The 27,959-nt window shown below is 38.3% G+C and overlaps 1 protein-coding gene across 2 annotated transcripts in view; it reads right to left on the bottom strand.

Annotated features, from left to right (window-relative positions):
• The window catches only part of SESN1 (sestrin 1), a 77,642-nt gene that overhangs the window by 48,849 nt on the left and 834 nt on the right, over positions 1-27,959 (bottom strand). The window contains exon 1 of one of the 2 annotated variants that reach the window (XM_039728791.1): positions 4,718-4,810. The exons of the other annotated variant lie outside the window; for it this stretch is intronic. The gene's annotated coding sequence lies outside the window, so the exon portion shown is untranslated. Of the gene's footprint in view, positions 1-4,717; positions 4,811-27,959 lie in introns of those variants that run through there. 2 annotated transcript variants of the gene reach the window in all.

Here is a 27,959-nt window from a genome sequence, read left to right as displayed (position 1 = left end):
AAGAAAAATAATAAAAAAAGAAGTAATCTCATTTTGCTTTTGAACTACCACCCAACAAGGATATTGAAAGCCTTTTATTCTTTCATATAAGGCAGAAACAGCAAAACACTGTTCCCATTCTCTAATAGGAATTCAAATTTTCTAATATGAACGGACAGCTCTATTGTAATTTCATTGTTTTCTGAAAAGCAAGCACATAGAGCACAGCCTGTAAAATGAGAATTTGCCTCCCCTTACATGCATATCTCGCAGTTGTCAGTCTGAAATGTCATCTGCTATCCAATCACACTTTTTGATGCTCTCTGCTACCAGCTTCCCATTTTACTAACCAACTTAGTATCAGCAAATATTTTAAGGAGGTTAAGAGACTGTCAATTAAGATAACAAAACAAGAACTCTAAAAATTGCTTCACTAGCTATTTTTGGCCTATGGAGTAAGTGAAGAGATGCACCTTCTTTTTTTCCACAAACGTCAATAAATAGCAGCAACATTTATGTAAAGGGGAGAGCACAGTTCAACATTTTCATACGTAATATAAGAGCCTATAGTAATACAATAATGAAACTCCCTTTCAAATTTAGATCTGAAAGCACAGGTTCATCCTTCAGTCTCACTAAGTCTCAGGATATGCAAACAATGCTGGTAAACCAAAGAAACCCTAATTTGTTGTATCAGCCCTAAGGCACAGATATAAACGGTTATTTTCAGGACTTCCTACAGTTTACAAAAGGGAAGCAGCCAGAGAAGCTCTTGCTCAAAGCAAGTCTTCAGAAATCTCTGCAGCACTGAACAAGATTCCCTCCTTCACAGAGCTCCCTTAATTACCCTAATTTGAAAATGTTCCAATTAACAGCTAAAAAGTGAGCATAAAAGGAATGAGGCTGCTAGCTCTTCCATTCCTATCCAACAGGAAGAAAGTTTTCTTTAGAGAAAAAGTTAGTTTTGCTTGTTATCTAGCTGATAATTAACCAAAAAACCTAGAAATCAACAACACCATACCACTCCTCCATTTGCAGCTGTGGAATTCCGTAATTTTTTTTAACGTTTCTGAGAAAAGCTTTTCTCTGTCACTTTTCTGGGATAAGATTTTAAACAAACAATTAAAAAGACTTGTGTAATAGGGAACTGAAAGTATCCGTATGTGCACATGTTATTTCCTCCCCATTTTGCTCCAAAGAGCAAGGAATTTTAATAGGATAATGTGGAAGCTTATAAAACCATCACTGAGGGTGCAAAGATTTAAGAAGGGAATGTTTAATATTAACTCAGCAACACCAATGAGGTATCACAGCTGGTCTTTTAAAAATCTCAACAGTTAATTCTGTATAGATCAGGAAAATAAATGCATTTCCAAAAGCTGATTGGCAATTTAAGTATTGCTGACTACTGCCTTTATCCATATTTAAATATAACAGAAGCAAATCCAATTATTCAGGGAAGAGGGGGCGAAAGTGAACTTGGGTTTTAAGAGCTTTCTGGTAGTCAGTCTCTCTTGCCTTCAATCTTCCCTCTCATCTATTCCCATTCTCATTCTCCTCTGTATCTTTGCCTTTTCTTCTGAAGGCAATAACTCCTACAGTCAATATTCCTGTTTGGTGCTGGTCCAAATCCTTGTTACTTGATAACAACCACAAGTTCCTGCTTCACAAACTAGCCTGCTTCTGTATGCATCCCATGTGAACCACAACAAAAGTCATATGTGTTTTCCATATAATTTTCTACCTTTTTTTTTGAGAGAGAGAGAGGAAGTAGGTTAATGAGTTCTGATGTATTCAGTTATGCCAGATACTTACTCAGCTGGAACATTCACTGCAGATGATCAAATCACTCATTCAGTTGCAGTCTGGAGTTATTTTACATAGGGCATCAAAATAGTTTAAGTCCTTAACTTAAAAAAAAAAAGAAATTCCAAGAAAATTCCAGATCTATTTAAATTTATTAACATAATAAAAAAAGAAACTCACTAAAACATGATCAGAAATAGCAACTTGATATTTACAAAATAATGAAAGATAGGACTGCAGGTGTAAACATTTCACTGAGCAGACATAAAAACAGCTTTAGAAGAATAACTGCCTTTAGTATAAGCTGAGGTCAATACATTATAAAATGTGAAAACAATTTTCAGCTCTAGCTAGATGCAACAAACTTCTTGGATATGATACATAATCACTCAGAAAAATGCAAACAACAGATCTAGACAACTTGCACAGGCACAATTTTCTCAGGAGAAAATGAGGAAAAAGCAAAAAACCACCACCAAATAAAACACCAAAAACTTTAATTCATTCCACCCATCTAAAGTACTACATCTGTTCCAAAGAAGTTAACTATGTTTGTTCTGGTTTATTTGGATATTAAATGCAAGATAAAAGATCTCTAGGCAAAATGTAAAAGATTGCATCTTATTTTTGGGAAATAAACAGATTCCAGAGGTGTGTTCCTGCCCAGCCAATCCTGAGGCTGTTGTGCAGCTCTGCCACCTCTCAGAGCCCAATCACAGCCATGAAGGGAAACTCGTTTTGCAGTTTGTCTCGGCGGCGCTGATGATGAATGGCTGCTTCAGGGGGAGAGATCAAGCTGTGCGGTAAATCTTCCTATTTGTTCCATCTGCTTTTCTATTTTAAACAGCTGCAGTGATCACCCTGGCACCCTACATTAAGTACATGTGAATTTCATAAGAGAAAACATTTCCATAAGTGACCTAGGGAGGACAAACCTTTCTCAAACTGAACACTGCAACTTCTGCAAACAGTTGCAGAAATTTACTATTATTTTGTATCTGCCTTCCAGAAAAGATATGGCATAATCATAGCTCAATTTTACAGTTTTTACAAGGTCTACTTTGCAGCCATAGCTGGTTTCAAACTGATGGTGTTCTCCACCTCCCATCCTCCTGTCTAGCTCCACTTTGCAATACAACTTGGAGGATGACAGAAGTAATATGCAAACAGAGTATGTTTATTAGAATATGCAACTTAAATACACAAAAGCCTAACTTGTAAGCCTTACTTATTTTGTAACTGTGCTGAGGTCATACTAATGTAAGGTATGCCAATACAGCCTGGCTCCAAAGGTCACCATTTAAAAGGAATGCTTTCAATAAAGCCCATTACTGATTTTAAGCCAAAAAGACTGGTAAACATACTGAGACAAGCCATGGGTTTGGGTGTTTTTTTCCTTTGGTTATAAACACCAATTCTTGACTGGTCAGATTCCAGTGTGGCCAAATGCTGCTTTCACTTATACTTTCACTGTGTTGTTCTTGGTCTCCTGACATAACACTGTGCAGCACTGCTGTGTTCTGCTAAACAGCTTCCTCACTTCTCAAAGCTAGCTACATTTCAAATGCCAGCAAAACAAAGTTTAGTGCCTTGATAAGAATATCTACCCTACCCCCAAATTGAAATGTTTTAGGATTTTAAGGAAGGAGAATGCCAGCTCATGTATCTACATGTGCTAGATTATAACATAGTTGTTTTCCTATTACTGTTTCTTTCCCCCACCTTAAATTCGGTTTCTTTGAAAGTTTGAATATGTTTAGCCACTTCTGAATTAAAGTAAATGAAAAATTAAGTGAAATGGCAATAAAATGAAATTTCAAATAGCAGCACTATAGGTTGCCTTTTCAAAGTCTCACAAGAAATTATAACATCTCTTAGATAATTTCCACCATACTCTATCTATGGATCATTTTTTCACATTAATATGTCATGCTATAGAATTTTTCTAAAGTGCAATAGTATACAAAAATTAGCAGAAAATACTTCAACTTCAACTAAATATACTTCTATAAATACATCCTATCAGCTTTTCCCATAACTCAAAACTATTGTGAAGTTCCACGAGCATTATTTACATTTTACAGATGAGCAAACTGAAATGGGGCAATACCTCATCCAAGATCACACAGCAAATCAGAGAGTGGCAAGGCCAGGAATAGCACTCATCTCCCAGGTCATTCCTAGAAGTGTTAAGCCCACTTCAATATTGCTGAAGCAGGACAAGGTACATTTTGGGGAGAAATGCCAGAGGAAGATTTCTTAGTAAGGAGTCAGAGAGAACACTCATGTGCCAAGTTCTTGAGAGATCAAAGTCTCGATTATATTTCTGTCCCCTCCTTGCAATAAGACAACTTGTTGAAAGTGCCTTTCAACAGCAGGACACACGAATGTGAATGTGACACCAAGCTGGCAAAGTCTTCAGAAGTTAAGATTTGATCTTAAAGGCTAACTACAGTATCTTTTGATTAGCAGAATTTGAAGCTGACATGTTTATACAGTCAATGTATAAGTTTCCAAATACAGTGACTGAACAACAAAATAACCACAATCCCAGTGTTAATCTCTTAGGAAGAAATCAAAATTATTTGAGAACTGTCTGTACAGTTTCTATTATTTCATGAGTTTTATTTTAAAGAAGATTTTAATATTTAAATACCTTTTAAGGCTATTAGACACACTTAGCACCTTTAAGAATTTCAGGAAAGGAATTATAATTTTCTGTATTCAGACAGATCTAAAGTAGACATTTTGAATATTATTCTAATGGTAACACAATACATGGTTTAGTCATGCTACCAAGGTGTTTTCTTTTGGTTCACCAGTAAGGACTGGAAAAATTGTGCAAAAAGCCTCTGCACAACCAGCATAAAAAACCAGGTCAAAGTAACAAAACAAAACCCCGAACAAAGCAGAAAGATTCTACTTCACTTACCTGCTTTCAGCACACATAATCCTAAATTGTCACGCTCTGTCAAGGAGCTGGAACACTAAATTGTGACCTCCCTCAGGCTGACAGTTTTTCTTTCATTTGGGATTTCAAACAGCTGAACTTCGTTTGCTTTATTTCCTCACCTCCCCACCCCCATGTCCTGCCTCAGCAGTACCTTCTTCTGTAACGCTGCCGTGCGTCAGCGGGATGCGTTCTGCAGCCCCGCATGCTGCATGATGCAAGAATGTGCAATCTGGAAGGGCTGTTATTGATACAGTCCCAGCAAGGTGTGTGCCTTATGGGCACACAAAGTTGGGCAGATCCTGTCTGTACAGTCAATACAGAAATCAATTTCTTTATGTAGTAAGCACAAGTGGAAATGAACAGATCTTTAAAAACAAATTTTTGATTTCAAGACACAACATGAAAGTTGGCATCCTGTGACACTGTAGGAAAATAGTAAGATGATGGCAAAGTAGGAATCAAGAGCAATGAGATGACGATGACAGAAGAGGGCAGGGAAAAGCTGAAAGGAGTTCAGTTTAGGATACATTAACTAAGGTAGTCATTGAGTCATCAGACATGAATATGATCTATGCCCAGACAGCTGAGACAGAAAATGGAATCTGAAATTCAGAGACCAGAGATGGTCTACCTCAAAGAAAATTAATAGGAAAAACTTTGATGAGTTTGATAGTGCACAGTAAGTGCAAAAAGAAGCTACAACAATAACACCCTGCACATTTAATTAACATGAACATAGAGAATTTGCACAAAAACACTAGAGTCAAAAATCTTTATTAGCCTGGGACTAAAGACATTTATCAAACGGATTTTACCATTCGTGTTGCTTTCATTTTTAAATTCTGCTAATCTAATATTTGCAAGTTCCACTCTTTCCTTATAATCCTGGCTGTAAAGCCTAGTGAAGTGACTGGCTGCTAACTGCCAAGTATTCTTGTGCCTTACCAGGATATAGGCACTTCATTCCAGTAACATGATTTTATTTGGCAGTTGGCACCAAAGAGGCATTAAGGTTATGATTCAGTACTTGGTTGTCTCAACAATCTAATGCTGAATGAACTTCTATCTCCCTAGCATTTGATAATCAGACTATTAAAAGATTAAAATGGGCAAAAGTGTTTCTAAAACTTTTTTTCTACAGAAATCTTCATATTTCACAGGGCACTTGTCAAGGACAAGAACACTAAACAATCAGCCAGAGGTGCATAAATTCCAAAGCAGTATTTATTGTGTTACTATTAGCTACGCTTTCTACTAATACCTCTCTCTACTGCCCCATATAAACACACACACAAAGCCCTTACTGAAAAATACTGTTCACTTTGAAAATATTCTCAAAGCTTTATGTTCTCACAACCTTCATAGATCATAGAATTTTCCTTTCCCAGAGCATAGCAGCAAAAGGGAGACAACACTGAACAAGCAGCAAAAAATTCTTCCTAATTTCACGAGCTACTGTGTTGCTCTCCCTCACCAACCTGTACTTCTCTCTTTCCCACTCCAGAAACGGTAACTAGACTTCCTCTCTTGTTTCAGTTCTGTCTGCAGAGAAGCAAGCAAGCAGCACCCATTACAACCCCTGCTCAGCTCTGAGCACTGCTCCCAGCACTGCTGCACAAAGCTCTGCCTGGCTCCAAACTCACCTGAAGCAGTAAGTCCAAAAGCCTCTGTCCTCCAACAGGCTGGTATCTTGAGCCAGAAGTGCAACCTGCTACACTGTCATCTGCTGAAACCCACATCTCAAATTCTTCTACTCCAAGAAGGATGAAAAGAAATCACTAGAAGAAATGGTTGTATTTGAGCTTGGACTGTGTCCTCACTGCATGAAAGCCTAATGCCAGAGTTCAGCACTTGTTTTCCCCTTCAGCTTATAGAGCAGTTCTTCCAAAAGGTAAAAAGTAAACTCACAAACCAGCACTTGGACAATGTAAATTGTAGGTGCTCAATGCTATTCCTGAACTCTGATCCAAGTACAGATCTAACTACACTCACTAACACCTCTATAAATCACCCCTTTCCAAACCAGCTGGGTCTAGTAATGCATAAGGGGTCCACAAGAAGCAAGTCACTGTGGGATACATTAAATTAATAAATGTCCATCATTTAGGTTGGGGATATTCCCAGATTTCCAGCAGGGAGAAATCAAGCAGACCATTACACAAGCACAACCTTTCCAGCTTCCATTTTGCACAAACTGCCATTTTCCCTGGTTCCACTCCTGAAGTATAATGGTCTACAATAAAAGGGCTGATTCAGTTTTTTCAAGGACATTGATAATTTAATGTTAAAAGGAAAACTATAGGGGTCTTGTTTTCCTTTTGTTTCTCTATTTGATATTTTGAAGATTAAAACTTCACAGAAGAGGGAAGGAATCACCAAAAAGGAAGTCGGCTAACCTGACAATGGGCCAGCGTTGGGTTTTATGCTAGCTATTCCAGAAACAACAATGAACCAAACAAAAAAACCCAGACTGTTTTGAAGTTCCATATTTATAACTCTAGGCTTCTGATGTTCATAAAAGCTTTTAAAACTAGGAGGTCACTAAACAGTCACCCCAGGTATCATATAACTAATTCATGTCACTTGGGGAAGGTGGGGAAAAAACTATTAACCCAGTCTTGTGGGAAAAAAGGGAAGAACTGGCCATCATCAGCCACCTTCTTTAATCTACTGCCAATAGATTAAACCAATAATTGTCTACAGCACCATTTGATGTTTGGCATTTGCTACATTTCCTTCCTTTCCAAAATCCTTTAAGAAAAAGTTTTGAAGATGCTGGAATATATGTTTTAGCATGCAGGCGTGCTCCAACACAGACAGAAAAGTAAACATTTATAAGAGCTGTTGTCACAATAAGTTCACACAACTGCAAACAATCAATTTACCACCATTTTGTGAGTTAAATCTTGTCACTTCAGCCACAGCAACTGACAGCATGCTCCCCATTTGATGCGTTTTACACAGCAAGTCAGACAAATAAGTTTTTATGGATGAACTACTCCAAAGTTAATGGTAATTTAGTTCACATGCAATAATGGGAAGTTATCCTAAAATCAGAAGGCCTGAGTGTGAAGGGAAGCGTTAGCGTGTATCTTGTAAGTTCAGTCACAGAGAAACACTCAGGGTTTCTCTTCAGGTTGCAGGTTTTCATGGTACTGTTCATGAAACCTCTGGCACTTCACAATGCCCAGGGCCATCCACTATGTGCAAGATTCAACTGCACACATACCTATGTTTGAAAAAAGGTTTATTAAACAAAGTAGAAGCACAGTGTCACTAAAGAGACATGTATTTCATCTCCTATTGTTTGATATAATTAGGAGATGAAATAAAAAGGCCTCTGCACATTTAATATATGCTATTATGTCATCTAGTTGCATGTTTGCTTGAGGCTTACTTCATTTGGCCTGAATATAAACTTGGAAGAACTTCAGGTTCTTTTAATGCTAATGATCTAGTTCCTGCATAATACAGTCAAATGAAAAAGCTTGACATGGGAAAACTTAAATAGCAACAAGAATACAGAGTTCTCTTCAAGAAGAATTTCAGCTTCGGCCTCTATTAAACTCAACCCAGGGTTACAATACTTGCTGACAGTGTTTTGCTCGTCCTCCAGACTGTCCTGCTGGTCCTGCAACCCTGTTTCAGCCGCTTAGCTGCAGTAGTGAAGGTTACATCTCGCTGCACTTAGATTTTGAAAGCAAGTTGCAAATCCACCAGAGATGAATTATTTTCTTCCTAGGTGCCAAACTGTTCTATGAAGTCTTATACACCCATTGATATTTTAAAGAACTGTTCTTCTTTCCCCTTAATGGGAACTTCTAGATGCAAACATTTTTCTCCAAAACTAAAGATAAAATAGAAAACTCATAGAAAATACCAAGAGACACCCAGTTTTGGTGCAAACCTCCACCAAGAGGTGGCAGTCAGCTGTAAAGGAATAATGAACCTACAGTGCCCTCACGTGTGAGGGGATATTAACTAGAAGAAGTCTGGAGACATAGGAAGGGAGAGAAAAGTTCTCAAGACTTCAGGAAGGACTCTCACTGAAGAAAACAATGCTTTCCAGCACGTGGGGATAATTGCCCTCGTGCATTAGGACAGACTGGGTACTATAAAAATGTGCAAGAAACAAATGACAAAACGTCTCCACTTTGAGCTGCCTTTTCAGATGCTTGTGACCTGAAAGTTTCATGAGCATTCCCACCACAGGAACATAATAAAGGCAGTTTAGTTATCTAGTGTAGAAGCCTCTAAATAGTATTTCAAGGAAGTACCACCTTAGTGGAAGGTCAAATTGACTTATACAATAAATACTGTGCGTACAAGTCCAATGATGTTGAAGACAACAACATTTCTTCAAGTGTCTGAATCTCTTAGCAAAGATCACACTTCACTCCATTACCCAAAAGTTATCTTTTCTACAGTTATACAGAAATTGAGGAGGGTAATGCACCTTAACTAGCATTCACAAAACCTGCAGGTCAAGTTGGAAGTCACCTAAGTTAACCAACAGGAAGCACCAAAGACAGGAGTACCTTATCACTCTCATCTCTCACTGTACTAGAGCTTTCTGCCCACCACAGAAAGGCAACTGCATCTATTCACAACCACAACCTCAAGCTGAGAGACCGGTGTTCTCACCTCAGCACTGAGATCACTAAAACAAGGTAGAGGCCAAGTCCCAGTCATTAATGGGCCCAAGGTGATTTCACCTCCTATCTAAATAAGGTTAAGCTGTTTAATGATGGCAACACAGCCAGCACTTCCAACTGCATCAGTCCTGCTTTACATGCAATTCTTAACTTGTTCACAGGCCCGGAAATAAGAGCAAAAGCTAGTTCAGTTCTCTCCTCTTGGGAGCCCAGGCATGTAAAGGGCATGACTTTGAACCACCTCAGGGAGAAAAGGTGCTGAACCCAGAGTCCCACTCTTTAGAAATGCTCTAACCACTAAGCTATTTCTCAGGAGTGGGAGGGGTAGCTCTGATTTGTTTTGTGCAAAGCCCATCTGATAGGTCTTCAGTAAACATGCTCCAAGAACACCATGTTCTGCAAGCCCCGAGAGGAGATAGAAGGAAACATTTAATCTCTGGCTCCACAGTGAGCTTACTTGAGCATAGGTGTGGAACTGCTACCCACTTCCAGACCTGAAACAGCCTTAAGCATGGCTAAACATCTGATGAAGATCTAGGTAGATGCTCACTGACTTTGCCTAAAGGGTTACAAGGATCCTGAGTTTTGAAGCTCTGAGTTGGGTTCATAAACACAAGCTTCCTGAACTCAGCTCCTGTCTTTAGACTGCGTAATTGTCTTTCAGTGACTTAGTGAAAACCAGAACCTTTGCCTTGACAAATAATTATAACACACCCATGTTGGCTGTAAGTGCAGAAACCTGAAGTTACCTTATTCCATTTAAAACAAACAAACCCCCAAAACTCAACCAAGCAAAAAAACCCCCACCACCTGTACTATGAAACATTAAGTTTGAAATGCAAAGCATTCAGATGCTAGCAACTACCAGAAGCTGAGTTGATCTAGATTATTTCAACTTTTAATTTTTAAGATTTTTAAGTTTTTGTTCTACTGTAGGGAGAACATTTTCCTGTTAGGGTTGCTTTTTCCTATGGTGCCATCTGTTGCAGAACCTGTCCTCTTTTATTGTTATTGTGAACAATATATCAATGACAAACCAGGGACAAACTTGTCAATGAAAATACTGCATAGTAAGCTCTGTCACGATCATGACCTAAATGTATCCCAAGTGGCTGAACTGCCATTCTCCTGTAGGAGGCTGCAAGAAACAGTAAGTAACAAAGTGTAAGAAACAGTAGAGCACTGCACCTGAAAACAGCTCCAAGATACAAGCTAACTCTTTCAGTTGCATACATATAGTAAGGCAGTTCAAAGAATTTCAGGATTATTTGCATCTACAAGGCCACAAGCTCCAGCCCCCTTCTTTCACTTAAAACACCACCTGTGTTCTGATGCATTAGATACTGGTAGTAAATCTCCGGGGACACAAGCAGTCTGCTGGGTCACTGCTACAGCCAGGGTTGAATTAAGTAGAGCACCTTTCCCACTAGATGAGGCCTTGTCATACAGCAGGATAAAAGCTAAAACACAGCCAGGAAGTTTCACCAGGCAGGGTCCCTCTGAGCACACACCAGTAACTCCTGTGCACCACAGTCACACAGCAAAGAATATAGTTTCTTCTAGCTAGTGAGGACTGCCAAAGAATTCTATTTTCCACTATCTGTCTTTATAATAGTGGACAATTAACTGTATTTAAACAGATTTTGGCCTTTTAGCCTTTCACAATGCAGTAATTTTACTCTGCTTGGAGTAAAGAAAAAAAAGCAAATAGCAACACTACCACACAACATATTATTTTACTTAAGATAATACAGTTCAGCAGAAAAAAAAATATTTTATTCCAGAGATAGATTAAACATGTTTATTGGTTAATTTTGTTTAACAGGAACTAAAAAGTCCTAAAACCTTAAATATCAACCCTCTCTACCCAACTAGAATCTACTCTTTTGTTGAATCTGTTCTTAGAAAAACTGGTTAGGTGCCATGTGCTAGTTTAAAATTCTTCGTTGGTAAGCTCAAAATTAAAGTTAAGAGTTATTCACCAAAGTTTAATAATAACTTCATTTCCCTTAAAGTCCTTCATATAGATCCCTTGCTAGATCCTTCAGAAAAAGAAAATAGACTGATTATGGCTATTATTTTCACTTAGTACCTCTACTAGTATTTTCTAGTTAGGTTGGGGAAAGTCTACACCACGGCCAGCAACAGAAGACACCATCCTACATACTCAGGACTGATTTCCTTCACAAACCTCAGCTTTTTGACCCCAACTCTTTCAGTTATTAAAACATCACTGTAGTTGGGGAGGGGATTTTTTTTCCGTTGCTGTTTTGGCTTTGGGGTTTTTTTAATTTGTGGGAGTGCGTGCCTCCTGTGTTCAGACGTGGTGACTTAGTGCAGTGAGTGCCTTTTTCCTTCTTTCAGTTTTGTTTTTTTGAAAGACATATTGATGCCAAGGCTTCATTAACAATACAGAGGTAATATTAAGGAAGATTCAGTTGGACATAAATGCCTTACAAAACTGAAATTGTGACAATAATGAATTAAAACAGAAATAGACATGAAACTTGAATACAGTGGTGATTATTCATAATTAATATATAAGGTGCTGATTGACCAACTACCACAAACTTCTTATTCATGAATGCTTTTCTTCTCCCTTTACTATAACTGTGTCAATCATCACTGCTTTAAGTAATTTACAATTACATTTTTCTAAAGAGAACTAGCAAGATATCATCACCAACAAAAAAATAACTAAAAATATGCCCCATCTCAAGAAGTTTTCATGTTACTGTTCTGCAAACAGAAATAGCATGAGACAAAAAGGACAAAAGTTTCATTTTTCAAGAGTTTTAGAGTAATACATCTCCATTTATATTGATGTCACTTCAAACAAATCAAAAAACTGGCAACAAAACATGAGACATGAAGTCTCCCCCAAGTGTTCCTTCAAATTCATTACATCTTCCTGGAGCAGGTACACCAGCTTAAGTTCATTCCACATGGAATTCTGTGAAGCAGGTACAAGTGAAGAATGTCTATTTACTGCTGTGGTAACTGCCACACCTTGTAGCCCACACTGAGCCAATTTAGTCCTGAAAATACTGCAGCTGCATTCATATGACATTACCTTTAACCTCCCAGGCCCTGCTGAAAGGTACACCACACCAATAAATAGACACACTGTGCTTCCAGGCTCCACATGGCCCATCCAAAACTTGCTTCCTGCATCTCTCTACTCCCAGTGTAACTTCTCAGATTAAGAGACAAGTGTGAGTGTCAGCTAGGCACAGTGATCACACTTAGGGCCACAGGAACTCCAGGAAACCTGAAACCTGTAAGAGGAGACACATGATTGTTCATAACAAACGGAAACACTAAGAGAGTTCTGAAACAACTCTCTTGTTGTGCAGCAATGTTTCAAGATGCTTCTGACCAGACCAACCAGCACAGGGGCCTCAACCCTGCAAGCACATGCATGCTTCACTCTACCACACAGGAGAAGCCATTCTGGCAAGTTAGGGCTGCTCCCAGGAATAACAGGCAGATGGGACTTTTTTCCAGAGAATGTCTGTGGTACAGTACACCACCACTACACCAGGCACTTTTAATGAAGTACCTGCTGGATTATTTTTAATCTATAATTTTTAGATCATGTGATGGTATTAATGTAAGTACTCTCAGTAAAGCAGTTCCCTCCAAATGTGACAGTAAGTGCCCAAAATACTACTGCTAAGACAATAAATACTTCAGAAGAAAATAAAGGGAAAAAAAACAATTAAAAAACCCTAATTCCTACCATAACAATCTAATTAAACATATGTGCTTAATATAATACTAAGTTTTATCTAAATAAAGAAAAAATGCTTTCCTCTTTTCGTACAAAAAAATTGTCCTATTTCTGTAGCATGACACACTCTTTCACCCTCTTCAAAAAAAGATCCCAGAAGCTGAACTTTGAAAAAGCCATGCAAACATGCATTTCATCCTAGTTTTCTGAAGTCAGCATATTTAGAAGTGTTCTAAAAAGAAAGAGAAGATAAATACTTAGCATTTTGATTGGATAAATTATTTTAGCATATTTCAGTCTTCACCAAAATTCTTGTTCAACTCACCTCATTAATCTAACTGGATTACCACTACTCAGGTTAAATCCTTCACCCACCTTACAGGGCCTTCAAAGCTTTCTCACTACTTCAGCTTTACTATAAAGCACATTGGACTGAGGTAAATAAATTTCACAGCATCTGGACAAAATGTGTTTTTTTCTTAACTTGATGAAGTTTTAAGACCTCAGGTACTTATTTCTCAATGTGACATCTTGTCAATAAAAATTACCTTTAGGGCCAAGTTAAGTTTTGAGATGAGGCAGAGTAAGTTTCAAACTCCAGTTCAGTACAGATCCCACTCATGCTTGAATGAGATACTCATACATCCAAGGCAAATGCTCTAAGATTTTTATAACTTCAAATGAAAACATGAAACTCCTAATGCTTGAGAAGATCTACTTTGTCTGTTCAACTGCCTTCACAAGTCACTTACCTGAAAGAGGCAAACCAGAGACTGGAATGTGAGACCTTCATGTTCATAGTTTTTCGCTATTCTAAGGGTATTTTTCTTGCTGTTCTTCATGGGACTTGCAGTTATTACTGAGGAAGCCTTTTCCTGCAAGCACTTTGTCAAAAGCAGCACATTTCCACAAAAAGGAGGGGTTTTTTTGAGACATCAATCAACTTTGTAACAACCAAATAAACACTGGTATTCTAGCAAATTCTAAATGTTACTCTCAAGAAAACACACCGATGAACTAGTTCCAGTATTGTGGTGGGTTGATGCTGGCTGTACACCAGGTCCCCACCAAAGCTGCTCTATCCCTCCCTTCTTCAGCTAGACAAGGAGACAGAACGTAATAAAAGAAGCTCGTAGGCCAAGGTTAGGACAGGGAGAGATCACTCACTCACCAGTTACCATCACATGCAAAACATACTTGATTGGGGAGATTAATTTAAATTATTAATAAATTAGAGTAAGATAATGAGAAATAAACCCAAAATTTCAAGCATCTTATCCGCCCCCACCCCACCTCCCTCCTGGCCTTAACTTCCCTCACAATTTTTTCTACTTCCTCTCCCTAGCAATGCAGGGGAACAGGGAAGGGGGTTGTGGTCACATACATTGTCTCTGCTGTTCCTTCCTCCCCTGCTCCAGGGATCCCTCCCCCCAGGAGGCACTTCTCCATGAACTTCTCCAAAGTGCATCCTTCCTCAGGGCTGCAGTTCTTCATGAACTGCTCCAGCTTGGGTCCCTTCCAGCGGGTGGAGCCGTTCAGGAACGGACTGCTCCAGCATGGATCCCCCTGAGGGTCACAAATCCTACCAGTAAAACCTCCACAGCTCCATTCTCCACAGGCCAGAGGTGCTGCCAGAAGCCTGCTACAGCACAGGCCCCCAGACTTCCTCAGGCATCCACCCGCTCTGGTGTGGGATCCTCCACAGCCTGTAGGTGGAGAGCTGCTCCACCACAGACCTCCACTGGGACATCCCGCCTCCCCATAGTCTGGACCATGGGCTGCAATGGAATCTCAGCTCAGGTCCCTAAAACACCACTTCCCCTTCCTTCTTCACTGCCCTTGTCTGCAGAGCTGTTCCCCTCATACATCCCTCCCTTCTCTCACTCCAGTTGCTAATACCCAGGGCTTTTCCCCCTTTCTTAAAAGACACTATCCCAGAGGTACCACCACTGCCACTGATGGGCTTGGCCTTGGCCAGTGACAGGCCCGTCTTGGAGCCAACTGGACATTTGGGAAATTTTCAACAGCTTCTCACAGGAGTCACTCCTGTAGCTGCTATGAAACCAAAATCTTGCCATGCTAACCCAATAGAAATACAGAGCCAAGGGGGTAAAAAAAATAAAATCCATTCTTTATTAAATAATCTGCCCCACATATTTCCTGGACTTCATCTCCACTACAAGAGAGAAATAAAAAACGATCGCTTATAAGAGCCTTCTAGAAACTTGGAATTTGCATCAATACTGAGAGCATTCCCTTTAGGATGCTCTCCTGCAGATGATGCCAGATTTCCAAATCAGATTCTGTGAAGAGTCATGATCCCATCTAGTTATGTGAAGCAAAGCAACTGCCAACAAGGACATAATAGCAGCTTCTCTTCCATATTTTCTTATAGTAGCTGAATATTGTTGCAACAGAATATTATATGGCATGCTGCTTCAATTCTTTATCATTCTATAATATTCAGAATTGTTAAGAACTCAACTTCTTAGAAGAAGCTTCCCCTTGCCATTTCAAAGTCTCAGGGCTCAAGACTTCTCAGAGAGCTCAATAATCAGAAACACAAACTATGCAAGAGGTATCACACTATTTTGAAAATAAAGTAGTTTACAGACTTTATTACCCACATGAAGACTGTCTTGGTCTGTTGGAAAGCTTGATTTCAATGAGCATCAGAATCTACCATTGCACCAGATAAAGGAATCTAGTCTCAAATTCTGCTATTAAATTATATTATCCCTGGCTTCTATTACATACAGAAAGAGAAGATACTTCACGTGATACTATCCCTAGGAAAATCACTTCATTCTATTTCAAAACTAATTATGCTTGGCTTAAGAATTTAGAGTTAGTTCTTTGTTAGATTGCCTCTTATATTGTATATCCACAATAAAAACTTACAGCACATGCTCTTTCCAGTTTGATTTCCACTTACATTTCTTAGCAGTTTTAGACAACAAAGGAGCTCAATGCTTTTTACAAGTCCTGTCCAGTTGGATTGGCCGCTCTTATTTTTGAACAAATATTCAAGTAGTACTGTAGTAGGATATGCTACCCCAGAATGTGGTCAAGCAACCTGGACAATGCCCTGTTTGCATAGCTATCAGTGGTGGGCTGAGCTCAGGCCATGAGCTGGTTTTGGTGTTGAACCACACTAAACCGGTCTGGTCCAGCTAAATGACCCCAATTCAGTATCCTGATAAGGAGGCAAAGGTTTGGCAGACAAGCTGCTCAGACAGACATGGAACTGGCAGTCAGTCACTTGATACTATGGAAGTCCAGTCCTCTTTCTCTAGCATATTCCTTCTTGACACTCCTCAAGGTTAAGAGAGAGATCTGCCCACGAGCAGATTGTAGGGTGAGTTACATCCATGTCTACTTAACTATTCCTTCTTGTGAGCTTTAGTAGCTGCTCAGACAGACATGGAACTGGCAGTCAGTCACTTGATACTATGGAAGTCCAGTCCTCTTTCTCTAGCATATTCCTTCTTGGCACTCCTCGAGGTTAAGTGAGAGATCTGCCCACGAGCAGATTGGTAGGGTGAGTTACATCCATGTCTACTTTATTCCTTCTTGTGAGCTTTAGTGTAATTGCTTTGCAATAGTGCACTGTACCATCCTATACACACACTGCTAGCAGTTCTAGCTTTTACACTGCAGGAAAGAAATCTAGGGCTAAGATTGGATCCAGCCACACCTGGACCTCTCTCTGAGAAGGAGTTTAGAAAGCAAGGGGTTCCTTTCAGCACCTCGTGGTTCAGGACTTGTCACTGCACCCTCCACAAGTACATAGAGCAAATGTTTAGAAGATTAGTATTCATTTTTCTGCTGAAGTTTTGAAAATACATGATGATAGACTTGTATATTTGTTTCTGTTACAGAATCAAGAAGGTGTCTCCTTACAGCTGTCTAAAACAGCTACATACAAAAAGAAAAATTTCACACCAGATCATCACACAGGACAGAACCAGACAGGTTATATTAGCAAAGGATAACCTGGGATAAGTTTGCACTAAAGGCACAGACTTCAAACAAAACTTCAAGCTTTGGCCCTCCCACACCAGCATCCCTGACACAAACTCTGAGATTATATCTTTGAAGACATTTTATTCCTCAAAAGGCATTTTTATTCATTAAGTCATCATTAAACAGAGAATTTGTAAGTCTGAGTGAGTGTGCAACTGAGAAATTTTCAGTTTTCCAAAACAACCAAGAAGAGGTTTAGAAGATAGTATTAAAATCTCATTTTATTCTCCGTAAAATGCATTAGTTTTTTTGACCTCAGGACATCGCCCCAAGTATTTTTTAGCAACTGTTTCTTTGAGGAAACAGGCAGCAATTAATCTAGCTTCCATGTGAGATTTCCATCAGAACTTTGCAGTTATCTTCGTATGTTTTTATGCACATGCATGAAGATTTATTGCTACTGGAAATGACTTTTGAGCCACGTGGCTACCCTACCCCAGAGACCTGATAGCCAAGAACTGTACCTCCCCCAAACATGCAGATGTGTGACACTGCACCACAGACCCTGGGCTCTGGGAGGAGGAACACAGGTGGAAGCCACAAACATGGGGAAGCACACCACAGCTTACTAGTACAAAATTAATTTTTGAATCATGAAGCAGCTACATTTTCCACTGTCCTTAGGAGTAATGTTCTGCACACAGAATTCAGAGTGTATAAAACCAGCACTTTTCCCAAGTCTTCTATCACTATACACAAACATACAGCAAACTCCACAAAAACACACAACAGTCTATGCTTCAATCTCAGGCATTCATTTAATGCATAAGCTTGCAAAGAATTAACTACTACCGTTATTATTTTCAGAACCTAAAATTAAGATTTTTACATTGTGCACTACAAATGCTATCTTCTGCATTGAAAAGCAGCTTTCATTCCTAGTGAAACTTTGCTCAAAACCTTAAATCCTTTAACAGAAAGGCCTGACACCAAATAATGAAAGAAAAAGCAGCAACATTTGACATTTCCAATTTACACATACTGACAGATTATAGACAATATCAGACAAGCAGAGCTGCCATGTTCTGAATAGCTAGAAAAGCAGAACACTACAAGCCAAGATACCAATATGCCTTTTAAAAGCCAGACAAAAACATTTCCATTTGGCTTATTTTCCTGCCTCGTGCAACAGAACAGCAGCAATAAAAATGTCAGAATTAAGTTTCTCTTACAGAATACTATTTACAGATCAATTTCTAGGTAAATATAAGCAGCCATTACAAACATAACTCTTAAAAACAAAATGTAACCTAGGTGAAGTTATAAGGTTTCCATACTATTTACAGATCAATTTCTAGGTAAATATAAGCAGCCATTACAAACATAATGTAACAAAATGTAACCTAGGTGAAGTTATATGGTTTCTAAAACCTTTTCTGTAACACAAGTAGGAAGGACAGAATGGACACAAAGGAAGTTACAGCAAATATCAAAAGCATATCCTGGTAAGGCCTTATCTCATAACATGGTGAGCTCCAGAAAACGTTTTGTGCACCACAGTTGCCAAATATTCAGTACTGTTAAAGGCACATAAGCTTGCACTCAGCACTGACTTGAAATTCACAGAAATAGAAAGTTTTTCTTAAACTTTTTTCCTTTCCTCGGTCTTTCTTCTACATAGGTATCAGTGTGAAACTAGTTTAGAACTAAAATTTAAATAAATGGAAAGTCCAAACAAACAGTTTAATCTGAGTGGAATGTGCTGTTGGCAAACAGGCTGCATTTAAAGCTAAAAGTTTTGTAGCACCAGAACACCAGCAACAGGCTCAGCAACAAGCTGCAATGGAAAAAAATCTTTCAGAAAAGAGATTCTCCTCCTCCCATCCCCTCTCCCCTCAAAAAAAGAAAACAAAAGAAAGAAAAAAAACCTCACAAATGCACACAGGAAAGGCTTTAGAACTTAAATAAGTTTGCATTTTCAAGTTTGTTCCTCCTTTGAATAAATGTCATATTACTCTATGTTTACTCTCTAGGAGTTAAGAAATCCTTGACAAAAATATTTTCCTGAGAAGAAAACCATTTAAAAACAATTCAATAGCAATCAAAATATCCCAAGGAGAGAAATTTGGTGAAGAGGTGATTACATCTTGAGTCTCAAAGCTAAGGCCCACAAAAGCCAGTCAGCTATTTAGGCAGACAAAGGATTTGCCAGGAAAGACCTGCAAGTAAGAAAACTTTATTACTGACTCCAGAAGGCATAGAACAGTGAAAAAAATGTTACCATTTTAAACTAATTTACAGGGGGGAAAAAACCTCACGTGTTTTCAGAAGCAGTTTTCAGTGCTTTTCTACAGTACAGTGCCTGAATTGAAAACAAGTTCTTGCAGTTGCACAGAAGGGACACATTATCAGATTACATAAGTAGCATCACCTCTATTTTTAAAATACCAGCCCAGTATATTTTTGGGTAATATTCTTGCACTAGAACACAGCACTGGGTGATACTTTTAACCCAAAATTACATGAAAGAACAAACTTGGTTTCTACATAAAGCTGAAGAAAGAAAAATGGTAAATTGTTTACCAGGTTTAAATAGAACTAAACCAGTTCACCTTCCCAAACCAACTTTTGGCAGCAATTTAACTTAAGCTTTCCAGAGAAAAAAAAAAAAAGAAAAAAAAAAAAAAAAAAAAAAAGACAAAGGGAAAGAAAAAAGTCAAAGTCATTGAAAACATCAGAAAGGCAGTAAACAGGAAAAAATGCCAACACTTAATTTTTTGGGTTTAATCAATTTATGTAGCTTCAAGTGAAGATTTCCATGCTTCCACTGATTTCTGGAAAGAAACCTAAGTTTTTCCCACCCTCCAATCCCTCTTAAACTGTAAACAATTTACTGGAATAGAAAACCATACTGACAGCAAACCATATTTTTGGAAATTTAAACACTCGGTATCCACAGGAAAATATAATCAAGCTTTCAAAACCTTTTTTTCTGGCCCACAATGGTATATTCAGTACTTTTCCACTGTGTTTATTTTAAAAGGAGAAACCCTGACCTGAAGAAAAAGTCAAGAGTAAGATGACAAAACAGCAAGTATTTCTTCAGTGCTCACTTTGCACTTGTCACAGTAAGATAATGTAATTTTCTTTAAAGTAGTATGCTTTGGTCAGGCTAACAGAAGATACATTATTTTACATAAGCTAGAAGTCCACACTTTTTTTTTTTTTTTACTTAATATTGTACACTAATTTACAAAACATTGCAAAATCTTAGAGCTTTTCCCTTTGCTTGAACATCTCCTGAAGATACAAAAAATTTCCCCATTTGTGAGCAAAAAGTACCCAAATGTATGCCAAGAGCCCAAAATGAAGACAGTTACCTACTAATAAACAGCACAAACAAATTATATTATTTAAAAACCCCCAAATAATAATAAATTGGCTTTTTGGAAACGTAGAGCAGAACTTCTAGGAAAATCAATGCAGAGAAGGGAAGGATCACTGCTACCCATACACTATTAGAGTGAGAGCAAGAAAAACAATTTCAGATAGAGACCTAAGTGGACACTAGAACGTGAGTGTAGATTGGAAAGGATCATATCCATTTAGGAGCTGAAATGAACAGCCAACTTCTAAAATTACCTCTAGAAAGAGAAGCAGAATCAAAAGAAAGTTTAAAAAAAATCTAAAAAAGCATTCATGTGACTTAGTGAGTGCTAGATCAGGAGAACAGATGCTGCTATTTACAAAATGCATTCAAGCTGAAGCATCTCCGGCTCCTACAGATCTCTAGGTATTAGCTCCTATCATAAAAAACCAAAAAAGACAGGAAACAAATATTTTTTAACTAAGTCACCAATGTATATCCTATAATTGCTTACCTCATTACTAAACAGCAAGATATAAGGAAACGTTTGTGTTTGATTTCTTCAGTTTTAAAGCACTTCAATGAAGTAAAAAAATAAATATCAACCAAGACATTACCAGAAGTGTGCTTCATGCTACACTTATTTTGAAAATAAAAATTCTAGTTATGATGTCCTGAAAATGAATTCAGCAGAATCACATATATTTATAAATTTACAGATCAAGTAATTTCCAACAATTATAAGGAAAAGTTGACTAAGCAAAGCTCATTTCCATACATGAAGAGCAGAATACCATTAGCATGGAAAATTATGGGAAGGCTCCGAACACAGAAACAGCATTAGAAGTGTCCCAGGTGCCCTACTTCACATCACTTTGAGAACCTCCACTGTCTTCAAGCAACTCCTTATTCCAGCCAAAGACATTCCCAAGGTCAGGCAATTCTGGAGTTGACAAGCTCAGCAAGAGAAAATTTTCCTTCATCTCTCTCAACAGACCAAAGCCTTAAGAAAGAAGGCAAGTAGGCCGAAGGAGGGAAGAGTCAGACAAGGCCATCTGAGTTTTACTGAGCATTTAAGTCTTTAAGAAATATGTTCACACACCTGCTCAGAATATTCCTTGACATGTCAAGATTAATTCTTCTCCATTAACATCAGCCTCACCCCATACATTTGATACAGATCCATCTTCAGAACATGTTTACAATAAATACTGCAGAGGCAGCAGACGCCGTAAATAACACTGATCATTTTAAAGCATCATGTCACTACTTCAGTATTCTCTCTCAGTTTGAGAAAAGCAAGAGTATTAAACACAACCAAAAAAGCCCATAACAGACAGATATTTGCTAAACTAGTGATCTGGTAAAGCACCGTGTGGATTTTGAAGGGAGCACCCTACAATGAATCATTAAATCCATTCCATCCAATGGCTGAAAGACAGAACATGCTCTTGCTGCGAAGTGAACTGACAAAAAAGGATGTTTTAATTCACTGTATATAAGAGCACCATGAGAAACAGGAACTGATTTGGGTATTGGCATTGTGCAGAGGGACTAGTCAGCGTCCAGATGGATCAGTTTCACCACCACCAGTGAGGATACCATATTTAAATTCTTAAGCTTGAATAGGCTATAAATTTCAATTGAGACACCTTTCTATGGTGGCTGACCAACAGTAAGCATCACAGGGGAACATCCCTATCATACAGCAGGACACAGTCAAATTAACTTGGACAAAAATCCTAAACCTAACAGATCTGCCTAGCTAGAGATCTCAAAGTTCACTGAAGAAAACTATTAGTGTTGTACAGGAAGGCTAAAGAAGACTTTAGACAAAGTTATAAAGTCATTTTTCAAATATTAACTGCAAGAAGATTAAAGATTTGGAAAGTCAGGCAGTCTTCCATAACACCACTCATCAGGATAAACCATTTGGGAGCAATGAGTGTAATTTTCACCCTTATTACTCTTAACCAGTGTGCACCACAGAGCTCAAACACAAAGCAAGCAGTGAATTCTCTTGTGAATTCACATTGCTAGAACAAATATAGCAATGAAACAGAAAAGTAACTCCTATTTTATCCTTTATGGATGCATACAGGGGAATTACTACCTCCTCTCCTGGCAGAGGCTTTATTTGTCCTACCACAGTGGCAGAGGACACAATGTCTGCTTTGGTTATGACCAGAAGTCTTCCCATCCTTTCTGGATGCTCATTTAAGGTAAATGATACAAGTATTTTGCCAGGATTTGGAAAGAAAGGATATTCCCTTCCATGTCCTCTGCCAAGCAAGCCTAGATCCCAATCAGTCCCTCAAGGTTTTAAGACAAGAAGATGTTATTTGGCTGCCCACACAATTCCTCTCTTCTGTGCCACAACAGCCCTTGCCAAACTGTGGAATTCTGACACATTTATCCACTACAGCAGCAGGCCTGAGAAAACAGGTAGTCACGCACAACTGCCCCTTCAAGCCCACCTGAGGCTTTTATGTATGAGACAGGTTTCAGACCACAGGTTTGAGCACTGTTTGTCAGGTAAATACAGTCTTGAAGATCAAAGGGAAACGACTTAGATGGTTCTTGAAGTCCCTCTAAGCAGTTACCAATAAAAAACACAGAAAAAGAAACTGGAAGGAAAAATCATCCAGTTAGCAATGCTCTGACTTTCCCATAGAGATATAAAATAAGCACCTCACTCCTGCCTGATGTTTAACAACAGTTCAGATCTGGAGATGAACATGTCTGGATAAGTCTATCCTAATACAGACATTTTCCCTAAATGTCCAAGCTAAGTCATTCTGGAATTTAAATCCATTGTTTATTTACTCTAGCTCATGTTTTCTTTGTTTTTGCAGCAGGATTTTCATCCCTTTTCATCCCATCTCTTTGGAAACATATTATCTTAAACCTCCTTTTAGCTGACCACACCACAACTAAGTACTTCAAACTTTCTTCACAAAAGAACTCCAAAGAACGAGAAGGTATGATACAAGCTCACATTAAATATTAAAGTAATTTTAAATTATATGATTGCTCTCCAGTATTCTTACTCTCCCTCCCAGCTTGTAATCTATTCAACACAGCATAAAAATTTGTTAATCAAAACTTTGCTGGACAGGACCCTGTAGAGCCTGTACCAAGTACTTGTTACCTGACCTTGCTTACCTTCTGGGGATGGTTTTCCAGCTAATTTTACTCACTAAAGTGCAATTTATAGATCACAATTCCCCAGCTTGTTAATAAAGCTATCATGTGAACACTAAGGACTCCAGTTTATCAATCCATTAATATAACAGAATCTCTCTGCACCACAAGGCCTGTTACTCCATCACAGAAGCAGTAGCAATGCTGGATTTAAAAGAATTTATCCTGGCTAAGTCTGCTTTGGCTGTTGCTCAACTTCTTTTCCTAGGCACTAAAAATGTGTTCCAACACTAGCCCAGCATTTTTTCTTTGAGCTACAGTTAAAACCTATCAGCTTCCTCTCCATCCCATCCCATTTAGCCCACACTGAAGAGGTATCCACCAATTAATCTGAGTCAGCTACTTCCCTCCACTATCTTGAAATTGCAATCCACTACACAAGATGACTTCAGCTAGTTGCTTTTTTAAGCACCCTGGAATTAATTTTACCAGGCCCTACCAGATTTAAAATCTGTTGTTTATCCAAGTAACCTACAGTTTTCCCTCCACCCTCCAGCCTAGGAAGGTACTACTTATGCTTTTATCATGGGTATTGACTACAGGCAGATTAACCGTTTCAGAAAACATTTCCATCACCTCAGCATTATCTGTTAATCCACTGATCTGTGGATCTTTTATTTCTTGCTTTCTTCCAATATTACTTTTAGCTATGCTTCCTTATGTTTTTGACCATCCTAGCTTTACGCATACATCTTTGTTTGCTTTCTGTATGTTTCCTTTGCTTACATCAATGAAAAGATCAACAGAGAGCGGAGCTATTTTTTCATTACTAATTTTCCCCTTCAATGCAAGTGTTTGATATCATTAGACTACTTCTCAAAGAAGTAGAGATTGTTTCTTTCTACCTTATATTTGCCTCCAATCAAGCGCTGCGTGCCATATCCTCTGCTTTTTGACACTTATGGGTTTTATTCTGCTGTCATCCTATGTAGGCTAGCATCCTGTTGCACCTGCAGAACCTGCCCTCCATCTCTGTATTCTCTTTGTTTATGAAGAGAATGAATTTACACACCCATGGAGAGCAGTATGTTCTGCTGAGTTTTCTCCACTGAATGGTTAGAAGAGATTTTAATTATCAAATCTCATCCTTTCAGTGATTCTTCTCCATCTACGGACAGCCACCTTGTATTTATATTCCACTCATACATTGCTGATTGATCCAACAGAAGCTGGCAGAAGACTTTTACCAAGCACGTGTTTAGACATTCCAGTGCTGTTCTTTCCCAATATATTTGTGCTGGTGTGCAGACACCCAGCACACCGGGAGCGATGACGCACCGCTCTGCAAGGTCATAGGCACTCTGCTATAAATACATCCAAAACACCCCACAAGCAAGAGTTTACCAAGAACCTGTGATGCATACTGGGGGCTTTACCTCAAAATCTGTTCATCAAACATTTTCATATGCAAACATTGAAACAGTTTTCACTTGGTTAAAGCACTGCGATTGAAATATCCTTAAAACATTTATTAAATTATTTATTGAGGTCAAAGTGGCTTTAGGAACTTGCTTTTATTAATAAAAGCAAAACTTAGAAAAAAGGGAATTCATTTGCTGACATTGTCTTTATAATAACCCTTACAAAAAAAACTCATTCTAAATGGGAAACCAGATGTATTCTCTCAGATAAAAAAAAAATATGTTATTATACATATATAGACATATAGCCTACAATAAGAAAACTCATTATCCTGAACATAAGTCAAATCAATGGGAATTTATGTTAAGCAGTAATTAATTCTATAGATTCTGATACAAGCAATATTATTTATTAATAATCTCATTATTAATGCTACTTATTAATAGCAAAGAAGAAAGCTGTACACTTAGCAGTCCACCATATATCAGAGGAATTTTTATCCAGGCAGAAAAAACCCCAAAACATAACAAAGGCAGGCTTAGAGGGATGCCAGGCTGACACAGACTGCTTCAAGCCTGCAGCTTATACCAGCCATATAATGCATCCTACCAACCTGCTCCAGACACAAAGCTGCAAAATCACCAAGAGCACCAGTTGCTGACGCCTAAATATTTGCTGACTGCCCCAACAGGCAAGAGGGCACTAACTCAAAGAAAGAAATCCCAATCAGACCACATGGAAAATTCTAATCTTTTATTTCCTCGCTGATTTATGCTGGAAGCAAATCTGAAAGATGAATATTGAGGCAGCTGGAGTGGGCAGGAATAAAAAGAAATATGAGTCCAGGCTCAGAGTTCTAGTCTGGGATGGACCATTCCACAGGACAGAGAATGAGAGGAGCCTCAGTTCACAGAAGAACTTCTGGGTTCAAAGCTGCCTCTCCTGCCTTGGGTTCCATGTCATTTAATAACTTTGGACAGCATAATTGTACATATTGCTGTGGACTTCAGTATTTTTTCAGATCCCAAAACAGGGAGATAAAGTAATACAAGTGCTGATGTTGTCCTGAATGGGATTGCACATTTTTATGTTACTAACCTTTGGAAGCACTGCTGAAAGCCACAGCTTCTGTGGGGTGATAATATTTAACAGTTTGCTCTATCTGCCATCTTCACTGCAAAGATCTGAATAATATTATTCTTGGTCATTAATCAACAGAAGACCATTTCATGGCTGACAATAGTCCTCAGCACCCAAAACAGAACACTTGCACTGGGTTATTTCTCCAACAATTCTCCAAAGATTACAATGAAAATTTTCATTTATGAGTACAGACACAAGAACTAAGATTTGCCACTCTCAATTCATAAAATAGAGAATACTTCTCTCTTAGATCTCTTCTTCTGAAAACGAAAATTTACAAAAGCAGCTTTCAAAAATTTTCTTAAAATAATGTTCTATTTTATTTTACTTTGCTTAACTTGCTGGAAAACTTACTGCACCTTGTGTGTATACAATGGTTTCACAGTTAGTAAACCTTTCACACCTATGTTTATTAATCAAACCAGCAAGGACCACAGCATTTGAACTCGCATTTGCTGTATCAAGATGGACATTTCTGCCAGAATTTTTTGGCCTAGTTAAAAAAAAAAAGAAGCTAGTAACAAAGTTTCTAAACCACACTAATAGTTGAACATGCCACTAACTACAAATACATAAAAACTAAAAGGGAGTCATCCACTCCTGTATTCTGACCTCACCCCAAAATTTAGGTGAGAGATCACCATCTGTCTGGCATTTGAATAGACTCTGATATCTTGAACCTGGCAAAAACAAGTCTTCCCTTAGCAATCTGTTGCAGTAACTCATCATTCTCTCTGGTAACAGAGTCACCTTTAACAGGGAAAAAGCCAGATTAAGTTTTCAACTCAATATTCAAGTTTGGGGTGATTGTTTGTTTCACTGGCTTCAGTTTTTAAAGAGATGTCAAACTATCCACTTAAACCATGAGCTTTGAGAAAAACTCCACACACAGGCTTAACTGGGTAAAATAAGTTACACTGTATTTCTTACAATGCACACTACTGAGAAGTTAGACAAAATAAACAGAGACTCTTTCAGCTCCAATAACTCAAATTAAGAATGTGTTTCTATATATATATGATAACATATAATGTTTTTATGTTCTACATATTTATGCATATAATGTATAAATTATTTTGTCTACTTTCATATATTATTATGTTTCCCTGGATTTCCCTATATTCAACCTGTTAAAGTTCAGGGAGAAAAAGCACAGTAGTGAGAATCAGGCAGCTATCTCCAAGCACAGCTCTCTGTATTCACTTGTGATTAAAAGAAACACCCGAATTTCCTTTTCCCACTCTGCAGCTAAAAGTAGCATCTTTAGCTACTTTTAGTAGCTAAAGATGGACCCGTTGATACAAGAATTCCAAGATCCGTGCAAAAACCTGAGGTGAGCAAGACAATCGCAATGCAAGTAACTATAATTAGACTGTAAGAGTGGAAGAGTACAAAGTAACATTTATTTCTGTTAGCATCAGGTCAGTAAATGCAATCCTCTATTGGCTAGGCTGCCTATGAGCTATGAAAAAAAAATAGTTTGGATCCTATCGATGCCAGTGGAAAAACTATTTACCAATAAACAAGAAGAAGGGCATTCTGACAGGCTCTGCCTTAACAACAAGCTCATACGGCTTTTAAAAGCTCCAAGACTTGCCATTTATATTTTCAATTGGCAACACTAATATCAATACCCAAATCCTTCCTGCGTTTCTGTTTAAGTTAACCGGGTAATACCACAGCACTGATCATACAGACTGAAACCAGAGCGTTAAAGTTGTCATTTTAGTGCTTCCTTGGGGATCCCCAACTTTCCAGCCATTCATTGCCAAATCCTCTCTGGCGGATTCC

This window comes from Passer montanus, unplaced genomic scaffold (genome assembly GCF_014805655.1).
Source record: "Passer montanus isolate IOZ18808 unplaced genomic scaffold, ASM1480565v1 scaffold11, whole genome shotgun sequence".
Taxonomy (NCBI): domain Eukaryota; kingdom Metazoa; phylum Chordata; class Aves; order Passeriformes; family Passeridae; genus Passer; species Passer montanus.
The sequence above is the reverse complement of the archived record's forward strand: the minus strand, read 5'-3'. Positions and strand labels throughout refer to the sequence as shown.